Source organism: Symphalangus syndactylus, chromosome 8, assembly GCF_028878055.3.
Source record: "Symphalangus syndactylus isolate Jambi chromosome 8, NHGRI_mSymSyn1-v2.1_pri, whole genome shotgun sequence".
NCBI lineage: Eukaryota > Metazoa > Chordata > Mammalia > Primates > Hylobatidae > Symphalangus > Symphalangus syndactylus.
In genome coordinates, this window is record NC_072430.2 from 43,098,301 (window position 1) to 43,119,287 (window position 20,987).

General features: G+C 45.0%; 2 protein-coding genes across 3 annotated transcripts in view; one reads left to right on the forward strand and one right to left on the reverse strand.

Annotated features, from left to right (window-relative positions):
- Window positions 1-20,987, reverse strand: part of PTGR2 (prostaglandin reductase 2) — a 101,973-nt gene that overhangs the window by 64,475 nt on the left and 16,511 nt on the right. For both annotated transcript variants that reach the window (XM_063644323.1, XM_063644320.1), the window contains exon 3: window positions 3,490-3,630. The gene's annotated coding sequence lies outside the window, so the exon portion shown is untranslated. The remainder of the gene's footprint in view (window positions 1-3,489; window positions 3,631-20,987) is intronic.
- HEATR4 (HEAT repeat containing 4) overlaps window positions 1-20,987 on the forward strand; it is a 357,461-nt gene that overhangs the window by 4,651 nt on the left and 331,823 nt on the right. The window lies entirely within an intron of this gene.

Consider the following 20,987-nt stretch of genomic DNA (forward strand, 5'->3'; position numbering starts at 1 on the left):
AAAGTTAGCTGGGTGTGGTGGTGTGTGCCTGTAATTCCAGTTACTCAGGAGGCTGAGGTAGGAGGATTGCTTGAGCCTGGGAGGCAGAGGTTACAGTGAGCCGAGATCACACCACTGCACTCCAGCCTGGGCGACAGAGTGAGACCCTGTCTCAAAAAGAAAAAGAAAAAGAAAAAAAAAAAGAGAGAGAGAGAAAACAGTATGGTAGCTGGGTGCAGTGGCTCATCCCTGCAATTCCAGAGCTTTGGAATCCCAGATGGGAGAATCGGTTAAGCACAGGAGTTTGAAGCTTCAGTGAGCTGTGATTGCACTGCTGCACTCCAGCCTGGATGACAGAGACTCTCTTTCAAAAAAAAAAAAAAAAAAGGAAGAAAGAAAAGAAAGAGAGAGAGAAAGAAAGGAAGGCAGGAAGGCAGAAAGAAAGACAGAAAGAAAGACGAAAGAAAGAAAGAAAGAAAGAAAGAAAGAAAGAAAGAAAGAAAGAAAGAAAGAAAGAAAGAAAGAAAGAGAGAAAGAAAGAAAGAAAGAGAGAGAGAAAGAAAGAAAAAGAAAGAAAGAGAGAAAGAAAGAGAAAGAAAGAAAGAAAGAAAGAAAGAAAGAAAGAAAGAAAGAAAGAAAGAGAAAGAAAGAAAGAAAAAACTTTATGCTAAGTGGCTAAGTGAAAGAATCCAGGCTGGATGTGGTGGCTCATGCCTGTAATCCTAGCACTTTGGGAAGCTGAGGTGGGTGGATCGTTTAAGCCCCGGAGTTCAAGACCAGCCTGAACAACATGGTGAGACCCCATCTCTATTAAAAATTTAAAATCTGGCTGAGCGTGGTGATGTGTGCCTGTAGTGCCAACTACTCAGGAGGTTGAGGTGGGAGGATCGCTTGAGTCTGGGAGGTTGAGGCTGCAGTGAGCTGTGTTTGTACCACTCTACTCCAGCCTAGGCAGCCTAGGCGACAGAGTGAGAGACCCTGTCTCAAAAAGAAAGAAAGAAACCATACATAAAAGGCCACATATTGTATGACTCCATTCATATAAAATATCTAGAATAGGCAAATTCACAAAGACGGAAAGTAGATTAGTGGTAGCCAAGGCCTAAGGGGAAGTAGGAATGGAGAGTGACTGCTAATGGGTATGGGGTTTCTCCTGGGAGGCGATGAAAATGCTCTGGAGTTAGGAAATGCTGATGGTTGCACAGCTCTGTGCATACACTAAAGCTACTATATTGCACACTTTAAAAAGGGAGATTTTATGGGTATGTGAACCATATCTCAATAAAGCCATCAAAATAAATATATAAATTAGGAGGACTTCAATAAATAAAAAAATAAAGGGAGGTCACAGACTGTCTGATCCCATCTCTCAGCAGAGCAGGAGCCCAGAGTGCTGAGTAGTGACTTGGGTGGGGTGACCAGGCCTGGCTCGTGCACCAGCTGCCAAGGTAGGAGTGAGGACAGTCAGGAGGAGGCATCCACAGGCAGAAATGGAACCGACACCCATCATCACTGTTCACTGGGAAAACTCTTGGTAAGTGGCAACCCAGGGAAACTGAGGCAACTGGAATTGAGCAAGAGGGATGGGCAGGAAGGTGGGAGCCAAGGTATTTCCCGAATTAAAGAGCACAGCCAATTCTGTAGGTTGCCTGGAACAAGGTGTGAGCAGACAGAGAGCTATTAAGGGCACTAGGCAGAAATTGTGTAGCTTTTCAGGAGACTAACTTGTGTAAGTAGTCATCGACTATCTCCAAAGTGATTCGTGATATGACATTCATTCCATTCAGTAAGCTTGCGTGCCTACTGTGGTGCTAGACTGAGGCAATAAAAAGGAAAGTAAGGCCAGGAGTGGTGGCTCATGCCTGTAATCCCAGCAATGTGGGAGGCCAAGGAGGGCGGATCACTTGAGGTCAAGAGTTCGAGACTAGCCTGGCCAACATGGTGAAACCCCATCTCTACTAAAAATATAAAAATTAGCTGGGTGTGGTAGCATGTGCCTGTGGTCCCAGCTACTCCAGAGGTTGAGGCAGGAGAATCGCTTGAACCCAGGAGACGGAGGTTGCAGTGAGCCGAGAACCTGCCATTGCATTCCAGTCTGGGTGACAGAACGAGACTCCACCTCAAAAAAAAAAAAAAAAAAAAAAAAGGAAAGAAAGGAAAGTAAGAGCCAAGACTGGCAACCTGATAAAAATGATGACAGATGGTAAGTTACTCTATAGTATGACAGGTGCTATGGTGAAAGTAGGTACCAGAGTACAGAAAAGGGTCATCAGATTCAGGTGGAACGCAGTGACCAAGCAGGTAACAATTTGATTCTCTTTGTCAGTTGAGTCACTGAATTCAATTCAGTTTTAACTGCAGCATGTTCCTCCAAATGTCTCTGTTATGAATTAAGTTATGATCCCCTCAAAAAGATATGTTGGACTGGGCGCGGTGGCTCACACCACCACAGGCAAGGCCAGCAGATAACCTGAGTTTGAGCCCAGCCTGACCAACGTGGCGAAACACCATCTCTACTTTTTTATTTTTTTTTTGAGACAAAGTCTTGCTCTGTCACCCAGGCTGGAGTGCAATGGCGTGATCTTGGCTCACTGCAACCTCTGCCTCCCGGGTTCAAGCGGTTCTTCTGCCTCAGCCTCCCGAGTAGATGGAATTACAGGCGCCCGCCACCATGCCCAGCTAATTTTTTGTATTTTTAGTAGAGACGGGGTTTCACTCTGTTGGCCAGGCTGGTCTTGAACTCCTGACCTTGTGATCTGCCTGCCTCGGCCTCCCAAAGTGTTGGGATTACAGGCATGAGCCACCACTCCCAGCCCGTCTCTACTTAAAAATGCAAAAATTAGTCGAGCATGGTGGTGCACGCCTGTAATCCCAGCTACTTGGGAGGTTGAGGCAGGAGAATCACTTGAACCTGGGAGGTGGATGTTGCAGTGAGCCAAGATCATGCCACTGCACCCCAGCCTGGGCAATAGAGCAAGACTCAGACACACACACACACACAAAAGATATGTTGAAGTTTTAACCCCTTAACCCAGTATCTCAGAGTCTGACCTTATTTGGAAGTAGGTCATTGCAGATGTAAAGAGGTAAGGTTAGGTCACACTGGAGTAGCATTGACCCCTAATCCAACATGACTGGTGTCATAAGAAGATGGCCATGTGAAGACAGAGACCCACAGGGAGAACAGGACACGGGGAGCCTGGACTGCTTTTGCGGCAAGCCAAGGCAAACTACCAGCAGCTAGGAAGAGGCAAGGGAGGGTTCCGTGACCTCTATCAGAGGAAACACGACCTTGCCGACACCCTGATTTTGGACCTGTAGTCTCTAGAACTGTGAGACAATGAATTTATGTTGTTTTACGCCACCCAGTTTGTTGTATTTTGTTATGGCAGCCCAGGGAAACTAACACAGCCTCCCAAAGCTGAGGCTCTATCAACTTGCACACAGAAAGTTTGTAGTCTTTACTTGAAGGGTGGTTTCCATTAACAACAACAACAACAACAAAAATACCTTCAAATCCCCTGGGAGTCCAGTGCTGTTCCCGAGAGTGCTGGTCTCCTGAGGGAGTCTGGTGCTGGCTCTAGTACCTCTTACTCTGGTGAAATGGACTCAGCTTCCTTGAGAAGCACCTGGAAATGCCATTTTCAGGTCCTATGTGAGAATGAAATAATGGATAAATTGGGCTTCTTTTTTCTAGGGTTTTGGTTTTTTTTTACTTTTTTATTAGAGACAGAGTCTCGCTGTGTCTCCCAGGCAGGGGTACAGTGGCACGATCTCAGCTCACTGCAACCTCTCTCTGCCGGGTTCCAGCAATTCTGCCTCAGCCTCCCGAGTAGCTGGGATTACAGGCGCACGCTGCCACGCTTGGCTAATTTTTTGTATTTTAGTAGAAACGGGGTTTCACCGTGTTGCTCAGGCTGGTCTCGAACTCCTGAGCTTAGGTAATCTGCCCGCCTTGGCCTCCCAAAGTGCTGGGATTATAGGCATGAGCCACCATGCCCGGTCTGTTTTTTTTACTTTTTAAAGAAATAAAGTATTATTTGGGGGGGGGGTGGGGCTGGGCGCCATGGCTCATGCCTGTAATCCCAGCACTATGAGAGGCCAAGGCGGGCGGATCACTTGAGGTCAAGAGTTCGAGACCATCCTGGCCAACATGGTGAAACCTTGTCTCTAATAAAAACACAAAAATTAGCCAGGCATGGTGGTGGGTGCCTGTAATCCCAGCTACTCTGGAGGCTGAGGCAGGAGAATCACTTGAACGTGGGAGACAGAGGCTGCAGTGAGCTGAGATCATGCCACTGCACTCCAGCCTGGGTGACAGAGGGAGACTCAGTCTCAGGAAAAAAAAAAAAAGAAAGAAAGAATTTTATTTTTTTAAATAGAAATAGAGACAGGCTCTCAATATGCTGCCCAGGCTGGTTTTGAACTCTTGGGCTCAAGCAATCCTTCTAGATCAGCCTCCCAAAGCCTCCCAAAGTGTTGGGATTACAGGCATGAACCACTGCACCCAGTATATATATAATATACATACATATATATTACATATAATATACATACATATATATTACATATAATATACATACTATATATTACACATAATATACATACATATATATTACACGTAATATACATACATATATTACACGTAATATACATACATATATTACACGTAATATACATACATATATTACACGTAATATACATACATATATTACACGTAATATACATACATATATTACATGTAATATACATACATATATTACATATAATATACATACATATATTACATATATAATATACATACATATATTACATATATAATATACATACATATATAATATATAATATACATACATATATTACATATATAATATACATACATATATAATATACATACATATATTACATATATAATATACATACATATATATTACATATATAATATACATACATATATATTATATATAATATACATACATATTATATATAATATACGTACATATATTATATATAATATACATACATATATATTACATATAATATACATATATGTATTATATACGTACATAATATGTACGTATATTATATATAATATACGTACATATATATTATATATAATATACGTACATATATATTATATATATAATATACGTACGTATATTATATATATAATATACGTACATACATATATAATATACATACATATATATAATATATTATATATAATATACATACATATATTAAATATGATACATACATGCATATATATTATATATAATATATACATACATATATTATATATAATATATGTATGTATATTATATATATTATATATATACACACACACACACATACACAAATATATATATATTTTGGAGATAAAGTTTCAGTCTGTCCACCCAGGCTTGGGTATAGTGGGGTGATTACAGCTCGTTGCAGTGTCAAACTTGTGGGCTCGAGTGATCCTCCCACCTCAGCCTCTCGAGTAGCTGGCTGGGACTACAAATGTGCACCACCACACCCAGCTAATTTTTTAATTTTTTTATAGAAATGGGTCTCAATTTTTTGCCCAGGCTGGTCTTGAGCTCCTGGCCTCAAGCAATCCTCCTGTTAAGGGAGATTACAGGCGTGAGCCACTGCACCCAGCCTTTTTTTTCTAGTTTTTAAAAGACACTGAAGAACTTATACTTCCATATATGTGATAGTCTTTCTCTTTCTTTCATTTATTCATTCAACAAACTTTACAGCACACCTACTGTGTGTCAATGGTGGATGGTCTCTGCCCTCACGAAGTCTGCAGCCTGGGGCGCCTTCTCACTACTGCACCTGTGCTGCTGCTGCCTTTATGCCTTTATAGGCCTCCTCACTGAATAATGTCTGCCTAAGTCATAGCATGTCCCCGGTGGTTACAACCTCCACCTTTGCAGGTGAATATGAGTTTTGGGATCATCCAGACTCCTTCAGAACCATGTCTGAGGAATAAAATGTATGACTAAGCAGGAAATAAAAAGATTAAGTCTTGATTTTTCCTCTGAAAACCTCAGGAAAAAAAACCCAAAATATTTTAATGGCAGTATCAATGGGATACATTTATAGCTCATAAGATGATGCTGTAGAAGAACAATGTTATTCAGATATAAAAAATGACTTATTACATCATGGTCATAGAAGGAGAACTTTTTAAGTCAAGCCCAGGGTTCTCACGTGGCAGCCCTTCTCTCATGTTTTTTTTTCTGTGTTATTCTTTCCTCTAGATAGAGGCGCGGGGTGAAGGGAGCGGTATCTTTCATCTCTTCTTTCTTTCTCTTGAGTACATAGATGGTGACTGGTGCACGGCTCAAACCTTTCATAGCTGCCAGGGCTTTCCAGACTCTTGATTGCCCTCATTATTTTTCCTGCCTTGTCCAGGGTTCTCCTTCCAAGGTCATCTTCTGGTTGTGATGTGAGCCTCATCACAGCTCCCATAACACATCACAAGACACGTACACTACAGACACAAAGCTGAACTGCAAGAGAAAACAGGAAGCAGACTGGGCTTTCCATTCACAGAGGAAAGCATCTCAAGATGCCTGGGAAAGTGACTCCAGGGCTTCTGACCCAGTGAACTGAAGCTAGTTTCCTTCTTTTCTTTTCTTTTTTTTTCTTTTATTTTCTTTTTTCTTTTCTTTTCCTCTCTCTCTCTCTCTCTCTCTTTCTCTCTCTCTATTTCTTTCTTTTTCTTTTCTTGAGACAGGGTCTTGCTCTGCCACCCAGGCTAGAGTGCAATGGTGCAGTCATAACTCACTGCAGTCTTTAACTCCTGGGCTCAAGCAATCCTCCCATTTTGGCCTCCACAAGTGTTGGGATAACAGGTGTGAACTGCCATATCTGGTCATTACTATTTCTTGACTCAAGTGTTGGTTACACAGAGAGCTGCTTTGTAATTATTTGTTAAATTGTACAAATATGTTCTGTGTATTTTTTCTTTTCTTTTCTTTCCTTTCTTTCTCTTTCTTTTCCTTTCTTTCCTTCTCCTTCCTTCCCCTTCCTTTCTTCCTTCCTTTCTTTTCTTTCTTTCTTTTCTTTTTTTTTTTTTGAGACAGGGACTTGCCCTATTGCCCAGGCATGAGTGCAGTGGCACAACCACGACTAGCTGCAGCTTCAACCTCCCAGACTCAAGCCATCCTCCCACTTCAGCCTCCCAAGTTTCTGGGACTACAGGCACATGCCACCACACCTGGCTAATTTTTTATTTTTTGTAGAGACAAGGTCTCGCCATGTGGCCCAGGCTGGTCTCAAACTCCTGGGCTCAAGTCATTCTCCCATCCCAGCTTCTGCAAGTGCTGGGATTACAAGTGTGAGCCACCATGCCCAGCCCGAGCCTAGTTGCTGAGTCTAGAATATTCCTTCCTGGTGTGTGGACATAGCAAAGGTTAAATTCAGTGTTCCATAAGTCAATTGTATATCTGATGACCACAATTTGTTATATCAGAAGACCACCATCTCTGCAAATGAGGAGGCTTCATTCACTCATTCATTCATTCATTTATTCACCAGGTATGTATGAAGTGACAGACACTTTGATAGGCAGTAGGAAATCTAAAGCTGGAAACACAGTCTGTGCCCTTGAGGGGTTCATGGCAGATCCAAACAGAATCTGGTGTGATATGGCCTGAAGGTAGCCATGACTTCTTCGTCCACCATTCTTATGTTTTTTTTTGTATTGAGTTGGAGTCTTGCTGTGTTGCCCAGGCTGGAGTGTAATGGTGCAATCTCGGCCCACTGCAACCTCTGCCTTCTGGGTTCAAGCAATTCTCCTGCCTCAGGCTCCCAAGTAGCTGGGATTACAGGCACCTGCCGCCAAGCTCAGCTAATTTTTGTATTTTTAGTAGAGACGGGGTTTCACCATGTTGGCCAGGCTGGTCCCGAACTCCTGACCTTGTGATCCGCCCCCCTCGACCTCCCAAAGTGCTGGGATTACAGGCATGAGCCACTGTGTCCGGCATGGTATTTTTTTTTTTTTTTTTTCTGAGATGGAGTCTTGCTCTGTTGCCCAGGCTGGAGTGCAGAGGCACGATCTTGGCTCACTGCAACCTCCGCCTCACAGGTTCAAGCGATTCTCCTGCCTCAGCTTCCCAGGTAGGTGAAACTACAGGCCTGCACCACTATGCCCAGCTAATTTTTGTATTTTTAGTAGAGATGGGGTTTCATGATGTTAGCTAGGCTAGTCTTGAACTCTTGACCTCAAGTGATCCACCTACCTTGGCCTCCCAAAGCGCTAGGATTACAGGCGTGAGCCACCACACTCGGCCTTCAACCACATTTCTAAGCCCTGTAGATTCAGCCCAGCATCCAAATTACCTGCTCCAAAGGCATGAGCAGGAAAAGGAGGGGCAGACATCACACATCACCAACAAAACTTCCCAATCACCGCCTTTTAAAAACATCTCTGCTCCTTCCCCAAAGTGCCCTCTCGCATTGCAGTTGCTGCACCTCAGCTCTCATCTCATCCCACCCCAAAAACTAGGATCTTAGCTTTTTCTCCCCTCCTCACATCACTCCTCCACTTGTAATCTGGTTTAGTGAAACAAGACTTGGCCCCAAGAATCTCTCAAGATTGCCTCTAAGGGGCCTCAATTCAAAGGTGGTTTGGTGTTGCTGCACTATGATGTGAAAGCCCAGGGGAAGCCTGGAGTCAGAGGAAGGGGGATTCTCAGAAGCCAGACTAATTTTTGTAGTGGCTGCACCTACCCTTGATTTAATGAATCAGAATCTAAACAAAATTCAGTCTCTTTTTCTCTCTCTTTTTCTACTTGTTGAAAAAGTTAAGTGGTCTGTTCTGCAGGACAAAGTTTCTCATAGTCTGAATGTTGCTGATTACAATATTGCTGTATTTCCTAGTAGTTAGATTTTGAGGTTAAAGTGGGTTCATGTGTGATTATTTTGGCCAGACTACTTCTACGGTTGCCAGGCTTAGTAAATAAAAATACAAGATGCCCAGTTAAGTTTTAATTTCAGATAATGAGCTTTTTTTTTTTTTTAAATAGAGTCTTGCTGTGTTGCCCAGGCAGGAGTGCAGTGGCGATCTCGGCTCACTGCAACCTCCACCTCCCAGGCTCAAGTGATCCTCCCACCTCAGCCTCCCAGGGAGCTGGGACCACAGGCGTGCACCACCTCGCCCGCTAATTTTTAAACTTTTTGTAAAGATGAGGTCTTGGTATGTTGCCCAGGCTGGTCTTGAACTCCTGGGCTCAAGCAATCTGCCTGCCTCAACCTCCCAAAATGCTGGGATTATAGGTGCGAGTCACCGCGCCTGGTCCCTGAACTTTTTTTTTTTGCAGTGGGGGCGGACAAAGTCTCACTCTGTCGCCCAGGCTGGAGTGCAATGGCGTGATCTCAGCTCACTGCAACCTCCAACTCCTTGGTTCAAGCGATTCTCCTGCCTCAGCCTCCTGAGTAGCTGGGATTACAGGCACGCGCCACTGTGCCCAGCTAATTTTTGTATTTTTAGTAGAGATGGGGTTTGACCGTATTTGCCAGGATGGTCTCGATTTCCTGACCCCGTGATCTGCCCGCCTCGGCCTCCCAAAGTGCTAGGATTATAGGTGTGCACCACCATGCCCAGCCTGGTCCTTGAACATTTTTCAGCATATGTATGTCTCATGGAACATTTGGGATATATTTATACTAAAATTTATTTGATATTTATTTGAAATCCAAATTTAACTGGACATTGTGTATTTTATCTGGAAACCCAAACTACTTCACAAGATGTATTGTGTCCATTCGTCAGGAGCTGAATATCTGGTTCTCGCTCTTTTTGCGATGTTAGAAGCTGTTGATGATCATGGCCTAGACTGATTATTTCCCTAGAGGCTGTAAAATGATGATATTCTAATTCTATCTTTTTTCTTCATTTCTTAGCTGGAATATGTCTATAAAGAGGAACTTTTCCTCGTCAACTATTTGGTTTCCTTGGTTATTTTAATATAGAGAAAGCAGGCTACGTGCTAAATTAGCTACATGCTAAATTCTGTCCTTTTCTTTACCCGTTTTCAGAATAATTAATCAGTTCCCTAGAACTTGCCAAAGGTGACCAATGGGTTGTGTTCTTGATTTTAAAAGTATCATTATATCTCAGGTTTTTTTTTTTTTTTTTTTTTTTTTTGAGACAGTCTCACTCTGTCGCCCAGGCTGGAGTGCAGCGGTGTGATCTCGGCTCACTGTAACCTCTGCCTCCTGGGTTCACACCATTCTGTAGTCCCAAGTAGCTGGGACTACAGGTGCCCGCCACCATGCCCGGCTAATTTTTGTATTTTTAGTAGAGACGAGGTTTCACCATGTTAGCCAGGATGGTCTCGATCTCCTGACCTGGTGATCTGCCCGCCTTGGCCTCCCAAATTGCTGGGATTACAGGTGTGAGCCACCGTGCCGCCAAACTCAGGTATTTTGACATGTATATATTTTGATCCATTGCAGTCGTTATTCTTTCAGACACTCAAATTGTTCCATATTTGGCCAATGAGAGTCTCTTGAACTTGGCTACTGGGTCCTTTTGATGCCACCCCAACGGTCTTTGTTAGGTTCTTTGCTTTCTGGTGTAACAAGACATTCCAGAATCATCTTACGCATTTCTTAGCTCTGGCATGGAATTAGACATTTCTCTTAGGAACTCTTTTAGTAGGAAACGATATTTAGAGATCAAACATTTCCTACTCCCCTATTTAAAATTACAACCCCCTAGGCCGGGCGCGGTGGCTCACGCTTGTAATCCCAGCACTCTGGGAGGCCGAGGCGGGCGGATCACGAGGTCAGGAGATCAAGACCATCCTGGCTAACACAGTGAAACCCCGTCTCTACTAAAAATACAAAAAAATTAGCCGGGCGTGGTGGCGGGCGCCTGTAGTCCCAGCTACTCGGAGAGGCTGAGGCAGGAGAATGGCGTGAACCCGGGAGGTGGAGCTTGCAGTGGGCAGAGATTGGGCCACTGCACTCCAGCCTGGGCGACAGAGCGAGACTCCGTCTCAAAAAAAAAAAAATAAAATAAAATAAATAAATAAATAAATAAAATTACAACCCCCTGCAACAAACACATAGACCTATGTTCCCTGAGATCCCCTTACCTGATCTACTGTTTTCCATACGGTTATCACCTTCTAACATATGAATTTATTATGTTTATTGCTTGTTTTTCAGCATGAGACTGTAAGCTTCTCAAGAGCAGAGACTTGTTCACTGTCTGATACATAGCACAATAGCAGACTCAATAAATACTCCTTTAATGAGACAATGACTATATATCACCAAATTACTTTTTCTTTTTCTTTTTTTGAGACAGAGCCTCATTCTGTTGCCCAGGCTGGGGTGCAGTGGTGCGATCTTGGCTCACTGCAACCTTCGCCTCCTGGGTTCAAGTGATTCTCATGCCTCAGCCTCCCGAGTAGCTGGGACTGCCACCATGCCGCGCAAATTTTTGTATTTCTAGTAGAGACAAGGTTTCGCCATGTTGGCCAGGCTGGTCTGGAACTCCTGACTTCAAGTGATCTGCCTGCCTCGGCCTCCCAAAGTGCCAGGATGACAGGCATGAGCCGCCACACCTGGCCCCAAATTACATTTTTGAAGTGTTCATTCTCACTTCTGGTGGAGAATGTATTTGGGAGGGACTGTTGTGAAGCAGGGAGGCCACTAAAGAGGCTTTTTCAGTTGTCCAGGGGAAAAATGAGGGTGGCTTAGACTAAGAATGTGTCTGCGGAAATGGAAAGAAAAGTGAGGTAGAGACAAGAAGTATTTAATAGAACTGACTAAACATGGTGATGGGCTGGATGTGTGGGATGAGGGAAAAGGAAGAATGAAAGATGACTTCTAGAATTTGCCCTGTGCAAATAGATGGATAAAGAAGCTAAAGGGGTGAAGGGGAGGGGAGAGGAGAGGGAGAGATTTTGAGGATAAAGAGAATGAAGAGCTCGATTGTGGAAATGCATGATTTGAAGTGCCTGTTAGCCAGGTGGAGACCTCAAGCAAGAGGAGGATGGATGAGTCTGGGCTCAGGCATGGAGATGTAAAATTGGGCATCATCAGTATTTTGGTGATATTTAGAGCTCTGGAGTAGATGAGATCATTTTGAGAGCTTTAGACAGCGACTAGATGCTATTTCAGAACCAAGCCCTAAAGTACCCCAACACCAATGGTCAGGTAAAGGAGAAGCCTGCCAAGGAGACTGAGAAGAGTCTACCTCTACAGCCACAGAGGTAGAGGAAAACCAGGAGAGAGTATCATTGCTAAAACGAAGAAGGAAGAATACCTCAAGAAGGAGGAAGTGGTCAACTGTGTCAAATGCTACTGAAGGGTCAAGTTTTACGATGGCAGAGATAGACCCATTAGATTTTGCAACATATAAGTTGCTGGTGACCTTTACAAGGGAAGTTTTAGTGGAACAGTAGGGACAGATGAGTGAACAGGAAGAATGAAACCAGAGAGAGCAGACTCTTTCTTTTTTTCTTTTTTTTTGAGACGGTCTCACACTGTCACCCAGGCTGGAATGCAGTGGCAGAATCACAGCTCATTGCAGCCTTGAACTCCTGGGCTGAAGTGATCCTCCCACCTCAGCCTCCAGAGTTACTGGGGGTACAGGTGTGCGCCACCACGCTGGGCTAATTTTTAATTTTTTTTTTTTTTGTGAAGACAGTGTCCAACTATGTTGCCCTGGCTGGCTGCCAACTCCTGGCCTCAAACGATCCTTCTGCCTCAGCCTCCCAAAGCATTAGGATTACAGGCGTGAGGCTCCGCACCTGGCCCTGACTACTATTTCAAGAAGTTGGAAAGAGATGCAGAGGCGAGGAATGGGTATAGTCAAGATGGGAGATGCTGTGTAATAACGAGATGCCCGTGTGTAGTAGGAGAGCCTACTGACACAGGACTGAGAAGAAACCGAAGACTGTTGGCAACATCCATGCAAGAAATAAGAAGGACCTTTACGCCTGTAATCCCAGTACTTTGGGAGGCTGAGGCGGGCAGATCACGAGGTCAAGAGATCGAGACCATCCTGGATAACACGGTGAAACCCCGTCTCTACTAAAAATACAAAAAAAAAAAAAAAAATTAGCTGGGTGTGGTGGCGGGCGCCTGTAGTCCCAGCTACTCGGGAGGCTGAGGCAGGAGAATGGTGTGAGCCCAGGAGGCAGAGCCGAGATTGCACCACTGCACTCCAGCCTGGGCAACAGAGTGAGACTCTGTCTCCAAAAAAAAAAAAAAAAAAAAAAAAAAGAAAGAAAGAAATAAGAAAGACCTGAACCAGCACAGGGAAAAACAGCTAATGGAATTTATGAAGCAGGTTGATCTCGGAGTCCCCCAGTGCCAGACCAGGAGGCAAATGCCAGGGTACATCGTTTCTCGGGATCCAAACCTACCTGCCGAACAGACTATCCTCTCCCCACTGTCACCCCAAATCAACACACAGACAGAAACACCTGACCCTTTCAAAAAGCATAGAAAGCAGGATGTACACTGGGATCCTGAACAAATGCCCAGCTCCACATAGGGTGGCCTGATTTGGGTTCAAAGGTGAGAAAGCACACAGGGTTTCCTTGCTCCCCAGCTAGATTTAAGTAGGGTTTTAAAGCACTCTTCTCTGGCTACCCAGGGATTAACCATGTGTTTCAGCAAGTAATTTAAAATCATTACTCATCTCCTTTGGTTGAACCCCAAACGTTTGAAATGTACACAGCTTGGCAGGCTGGACAGTGCAGCTGAGCATCAAGAGGCCATGTCCCAACCATCTGTTGCCCCACTTAATTCCAGCTTTCTGCCCTTCCCGCGGCTGGGGAGCGCTGGGCTTGACAGGCAGATGCAGGACAAAGACAACTGCAGCCCTGGCTTCAAACAGTTGCTCATACAGTGTCTTGGGTGGTGGTGGGAGGGATGGGGAAATCATTGAGTTGATTTTAAGTGCTTTGCCTTGACATGTGGAGTTTTTCCTCCACCTTAGAGATCCAGAGAGTTTCAGAGACAAAGACTAAGGACCTTATCTTTTCTTTCCCTTCCATCAAGGCGGATCAGTGGATTTCAAACTGTGCTCAGCTACTCTGAGGTCATTCAGCAGTGCCAATGGAAAGATTAGAATCTCATTACAATTATATTTTCTTTTTTTCTTTTTTCTTTTCTTTTTTTTTTTTTTTTTTTCTGAGACAGGGTCTCACTCTGTCACCCAGGCTGGAGTGCAGTGGCATGATCTTGGCTCATTGCAGCCTTGACCTCCCCTAGGTCCCATCTTAGCCTCCAGAGTAGCTGAGACTATGGGCGCATGCCACCATGCCCAGCTAATTTTTTTTGTATTTTTTTCTTCCTTAAATATGGGCTTTTGCCATGTTATTCAGGCTGCTCTCAAACTCCTGGGCTCAAGCAATCCTCCTGCCTCGGCCTCCCAAAGTGTTGAGATTACAGATGTGAGCCACCACGTCTGGCCCTATTTAAATATGTTTTAAAACAGCTATTAAAACGTTTAGGGGACAGGTTTGGTGGCTCACACCTGTAATCCCAGCACTTTGGCAGGCTGAGGCGGGAGGATAGCTTGAGTTCAAGACCAGCCTGGGCAACACAGCGAGACCTTGTCTCTACAAAAAAATTTGAAAAATTAGCCAAGTACGGTGCCATGTGCCTACAGTCTCAGCTACTTGGGAGGCTGAGGTGGGAGGATCACTTGAGCCCAGAAGTTCGGGGTTTTAATACACTGTGATCGTACCTGTGAATAGCCACTGCACTCTATCCAGCCTGGGCGTCATAGCAAGACTCTGTCTCTAAAAAAGTATATGAAAAAGTTTAGTCCATAACAATATAAATGCATTAAACACTTACTTTTATCGTGTCAAGACCTTGGTGATTTAAGTTGCATCACCAGGTAAACTAATTTTTTAAGAGGGCAGCCAATTTTTTTTTAATTAATAGATTTTATATTTTAGAAATTTTAGGCCGGGCGCAGTGGCTCACACCTGTAATCCCAGCACTTCGGGAGGGCGGGGCAGGTGAATCATGAAGTCAGGAGATCAAGACCATCCTGGCTAACACAGTGAGACCCCGTTTCTACTAAAAATACAAAAAATTAGCCAGGTGTGGTGGCACACGCTTGTAATCCCAGCTACTCAGGAGGCTGAGGCAGGAGAATCGCTTGAACCGGGGAGGTGGAGGGTACAGTGAGCCTAGATCACACCGCAGCACTCCAGCCTGGGTGACAGAGTGAGACTCCATCTCAAAAATAAAAATAAATAAATAAATAAATAAATAAAAGAAAGAAAAATTGTAGATTTGCAGAAACATTGAGCAAATAATAGAGTTCCCATGTTACCTTCCCCTTTCCAGCAGCCACTTTCTATTATTAACATCTTAAATTGATAGGGTACATTTGTCACAATTGATAGACCAATGTTGACACATTATTAACTAAAGTCCATAATTTATTAATATTCCCTTAGTTTTTACCTAAAGGCCTTTTTCTGTCCCCAGATCCTGTTTAAAATGATATCTTACATTTTGCTGTCTTATCTCCTTAGGCTTCTCTTGGTTGTGACGATTTTTCAGACTTTCCTTGTGTTTGATGACCTTCTGAGTTTTGAAGAGTACTAGCAGAGAATTTTGTAGGATGGCCCTCTAGTGAGACTTACCTAATGGTTTTCTCACAAGTAGACTGGAGTTAAGAGATTTGGGAAGGAAGATCACAGAGATAAAGGTGTCATTTTCATGATATCATATCAAGGGTATGTACTATCAACATGATTTATGAGTGCTGATGTTGACCTTGATCACCTAGCTGAAATAGTGTTTGTTTTTATTCTTTCTTTCTTTTTTTTTTTTTTTTTGAGATGGAGTCTCACTCTATCACCCAGGCTGGAGTACAATGGCACAATCTCAGCTTACTGCAACCTCCGCCTCCCTGGTTCAAGCAATTCTCCTGCCTCAGCCTCCCAGGTAGCTGGGATTACAGGCACCTGCCACCCCACCTGGCTAATTTTTGTTTTAGTAGAGATGGGGGTTTCACCATGTTGGCCAGGCTGGTCTTGAACTCCTGACCTCAAATGATCCCCCCGCCTTGGCCTCCCAAAGTGCTGGGATTACAGGTGTGAGCCACTGCACCCAGCCTGGTGGTTTATGGATCATTTATTCTTTTTTAAATTAAAAATTATGTAAGTACAGATTCACAGATATTTATTCTACACTTTGGGTTGTAATCTAATACTACTTTATTTTGTTGGTGACATTGTTCCAACTTTGGCCACTGGGACACAGTTGACTTCTGTGCCTCTCTGACATACCCCCATCTGTGTAGTATTTTTTTCTTATTTTTTTAGACTGAGTTTCGCTCTTGTTGCCCAGGCTGGAGTGCAATGGTGTGATTTCGGCTCACCACAACCTCCGCCTCCCAGGTTCAAGCAAGTCTCCTGCCTCAGCCTCCCAAGTAGCCGGAATTACAGGCATGTGCCACCATGCCCGGCTAATTTTGTATTTTTAGTAGAGATGGGGTTTCTCCATGTTGGTCAGGCTGGTCTCGAACTCCCAACCTCAGGTGATCTGCCCACCTCAGCCTCCCAAAGTGCTGGGATTACAGGCGTGAGCCACTGCGCCCGGCAGCAATTTTTTCTAAACTCAATTTTGTGCAGACTTTGGCACAAGCTCCTCCCAGCATCTCTGAGCCCAGCTGGCACCGAGATGGGTGTGTCAAGCGGATGTTGCAGTGCTGTGCCAGTCTGGGCACGTCTGCTTGTGAAGAGCAAAGCAATGAAGAGCCAAGAGTTTCCTGCAGTTGGGTGTACCAGGCTCCATAAACCACCAGGCCTATAACAGGGAACACCACTGGCAGAGTGATGAAATTGTCTTGTTTGTTTAATATTTGTCATAAGTTTTAGTTGTTTATTGCCTGATTTTTATGTTTATGATGACGAAAAGCAGTTGTTCGATATTTTGATAGTTACTCAGTTTTTTTTTTTTTTTTTTTTTGAGACAGAGTCTCGCTCTGTCGCCCAGGCTGGAGTGCAGTGGCGCGATCTGGGCTCACTGCAAGCTCCGCCTCCCGGGTTCATGCCATTCTTCTGCCTCAGCCTCCCGAGTAGCTGGGACTACAAGCGTCTGCCACCGCGTCCGGCTAATTTTTTGTATTTTTAATAGAGGTGGAGTTTCACCGTGGTCTCAATCTCTTGACCTCATGATCCGCCCGCCTCCGCCTCCCAAAGTGCTGGGATTACAGGCATAAACCACCGTGCCCGGCCTCAAGTTTGAAATAAATACTTCTACTACTTCTCTTTCTAGCTTCTAGATTGGTTTAATTGAAGACATTCTAATCTCGAAAGATAATCTGAAAAAAAATCCTTTAGCAGGAGTTAAGAGCACAAATCCTGGATTGGGACTGCTTAGATTTAAGTCCTTGACCTGGGACAAATCACTCCTCTGTCCTTCAGTTTTCTCATTTACAAAAGGGGGATGTTAGTGATAGACTCACTTCAAAAGGCCTGTTAAGTGAATTAATATATGCAAAGTGATTAGGACAGGGCCTGGCATATAGTGAGTGCTATGTAATAGTTTTTTGTGGTTGTCATTGTTGTGTTTCGCCCTGTCACTCAGGTTGCAGTGCAGTGGTGCGATCACGGCTCACTACAGTCTCAACTTCTTCCTGGGCTCAAGCAATCCTCCCACCTCAGTCTCCCAAGTAGCTGGAACTACAGACATGCACCACCATGCCTGGCAATTTTTAAAATTTTTTTTGTAGGGATGGGGTCTCGCTGTGTTGCCCAGGCTGGTCTTGAATTCCTGGGCTCAAGTGATCCTCCTGCCCTAGCCTCCCAAAGTGCTGGAATGACAGGCAGGAGGCACCGTGCCCAGCCAGTAATAGTTGTTATCATTATTATTTATAACCATCCATCTGTATGATTAGAATTTTCTCAGAACCGTGTGTACCAAAGCAAAATACAAAAATAAGTTGGATGCGGAGACTGAAATAAGACTGTGAATTGGTCAGAACTGTGACTTAAAAATGCAACAGAAACTGGCTCTGGATGATTTTAAGCAGAAGAGGGATTTTTGGGAAGGATGCTGGGCAGCCCGCAGAGTCTCTGGGAAGGCTGAAGAGCCAGATTCAGGGCATGAATGAGAACAAAAGGTGCCAGACAGCAGCCAGGAGCATGGCCAGAACTGTGGTGCACAAGCTATCTAGAGAGTCCTGCTCTGTTCTCAGAGCCCTGGGCAGCTGTGCCACAACCATGTCTGGGGTCTGAACCATGAACCTGCTGCTGTCGCCCTGGAATCTAGACAAGGCTGCAGTAGTCATGGCCACTTCCACCAGAAAAGGTTCTGTGCCGGGCTCTGGCTTGGTCCAGGCTCCTCAGTCCACAGCACCTGATTGGCCCAGCCCAGATCACATGACTAAGCCCTGCAGCTAAAGGAGGCTGAGAAGCATCTGGCATTTTCAGGCTCTATGTTGACAGCTAAGCAATAGGCTCCAGCTTCCACGAAGACTCCTAAGATGGCATCTTCCACAAACCTGGGAAGGGACCCCAAAACTAGGTAGCCAAAAAGTAACAAACATTACTCATCACCCTGCTTTCAAATTTTGTTCCATAATATTGGCATCATTGATGGACTTTATTTATTTTTTATTTTATTTTATTTTATTGAAATGGAGTTTTGCTTAGGCCGGGCGCGGTGGCTCACGCTTGTAATCCCAGCACTTTGGGAGGCCGAGGCGGGCGGATCACGAGGTCAGGAGATCGAGACCACGGTGAAACCTCGTCTCTACTAAAAATACAAAAAATTAGCCGGGCGCGGTGGCGGGCGCCTGTAGTCCCAGCTACTCGGAGAGGCTGAGGCAGGAGAATGGCGTGAACCCGGGAGGCGGAGCTTGCAGTGAGCCGAGATCGCGCCACTGCACTCTAGCCTGGGCGACAGAGCGAGACTCCGTCTCAAAAAAAAAAAAAAAAAAAAAAAAAAAAAAAAAAAAAAAGAAATGGAGTTTTGCTCTTTTCACTCAGGCTGGAGTGCAGTGGCACGATCTCGGCTCACTGAAACCTCCGCCTCTGGGGTTCAAAGGATTCTCCTGCCTCAGCCTCCCAAGTAGCTGGGATTACAGGCGCCCACCACTACGCCCAGCTAATTTTACAAAAAATTACCAAGTTTTAGTAGAGACGGGGTTTCACCATGTTGGCTAGACTGGTCTCGAACTCCTGACCTCATGATTCACCCACTTCGGCTTCCCAAAGTGTTGGGATTACAGGTGTGAGCCACTGCACCCGGCCCATTGATGGACTTTATAACAAGCACTGGCCCAGTGCTCCGGTATCCGTTGTATTTTTCCTTTTTAAAATAATAGAGATGGGATCTGTCTATGTTGCCCAAGCTGGAGTGCAGTGGTACGATCTTGGCTCACTGCAACCTCTGCCTCCTGGGTTCAAGCAATTCTCCTGCCTCAGCCTCCTGAGTACCTAGGATTACAGGCATGTGCCACCACACCCAGCTAATGTTTGTATTTTTAGTAGAGACGGGTTTCGCCATGTTGGCCAAGCTGGTCTCGAACTCCTCACCTCAGGTGATCCTCTCTCCTCGACCTCCCAAAATGCTAGGATTACAGGCGTGAGCCACCACGCCCGGCCATATTTTTCCTTTTTTTAAAGACTAGAGATGGACTCTCGCTATGTTGCCCAAGCTGGGCTGCAGCAGCTATTCACAGGCAGACTACAGCTCACTGCAAACTCAAACTCCTGAGCTCAAGTGATCCTCCCACCTTAGCCTCTCAAATAGATGGGACTACAGACAAACAACGCCATGCCTAATTTTGTATTTTTTTTTTTAATGGAGTCTTGCCCTGTTGCCCAGGCTGGAGTGCAGTGGTGCAATCTCAGCTCACGGCAACCTCTGCCTCCCAGGTTCAAATGATTCTCCTGCCTCAGCCTCCCGAGTAGCTGGGATTACAGGCATGTGCCACCACGCCCAGCTAATTTTTGTATTTTTGGTAGTGATGGAGTTCCACCATGTTGACCAGGCTGGTCTCAAACTCCTGACTTCAGGTGATCCTCCTGCCTTGGCCTCCCAAAGTGCTGGAATTACAGGCGTGAGTGACTACACCTAGCCTAATTTAGTATTTTTTAAATCAACAGACGCCAAAATGAACACTACTGTCATGTGGACTCTGAAATGTTTTGCTTTTAAAAATAAGTCTTCATGTTAGAAGGTTGCAAACCCTTAACATCGTCCCAACACTCCTTTCCAAAGTGGAGAAATGGAGGCCTGAGGGGTGAAGTGACTATGCAAGTCCACACAGTTGGTTTAGTAGCAGGACTGGGCCTCGTGTTGCAGTTCTCAATGTTGCCTCATTGCTGTGCTGCCAGCAGCCAGCTCAGGAAAAGGCCCAACCCTCCAGCCCCACAGCCACCTCCTTCTCAAAGCAGGTCTTGACAGGAACCCAAAGCTGCTCTGGAATACTGGCCTGTGGCTGCTGCTGCTGCTTTCCTCACCTTTATCTTCTGGGATGGGAAGTCCTGAGTGGCTTTCTCTCTGCCTTCTAGCTCCTCCCCGGAGACAGGAAGAAAAAAAAAAGAGCAAGGCTGAAAACAACCGCTGCACTGGGAGCGCTCTCCTTCCTGATGGTGCTGGGCCTGGGAGGACCTCACCTAATAGACTCTGACCTCTGCCGGGCTCCACTCAGCCTCCTCTCAGAGCCGCTCACCTCCTGCCCTCACCTTTGACTTGCTCCAGATCCTACGAACCAGAGTTCCTGGTCCTGCCTTCCTGCCCTGGTTCCCAGTCCCATGCTTTGGTCACATCCTGACAATGGGCTGTGTGTGCCCAGCACCAGAACTGCCTGTCTCCTTGCCTGGCCAGTCTGATCTGGAGCCAGCCACTCCTCAGGAAGTTCCAGAAACAGGGCTCATACCCTACCTTCCCTGGCATCCTCGGCACCCAACAGGGCCTGGCCCTGCAAACCCTCGTTGAAAGGAGGAATGACCTGCTCTGTGTGAGTGCTGCCCATGCCTCATCATGACAAATTAGAGCAAACG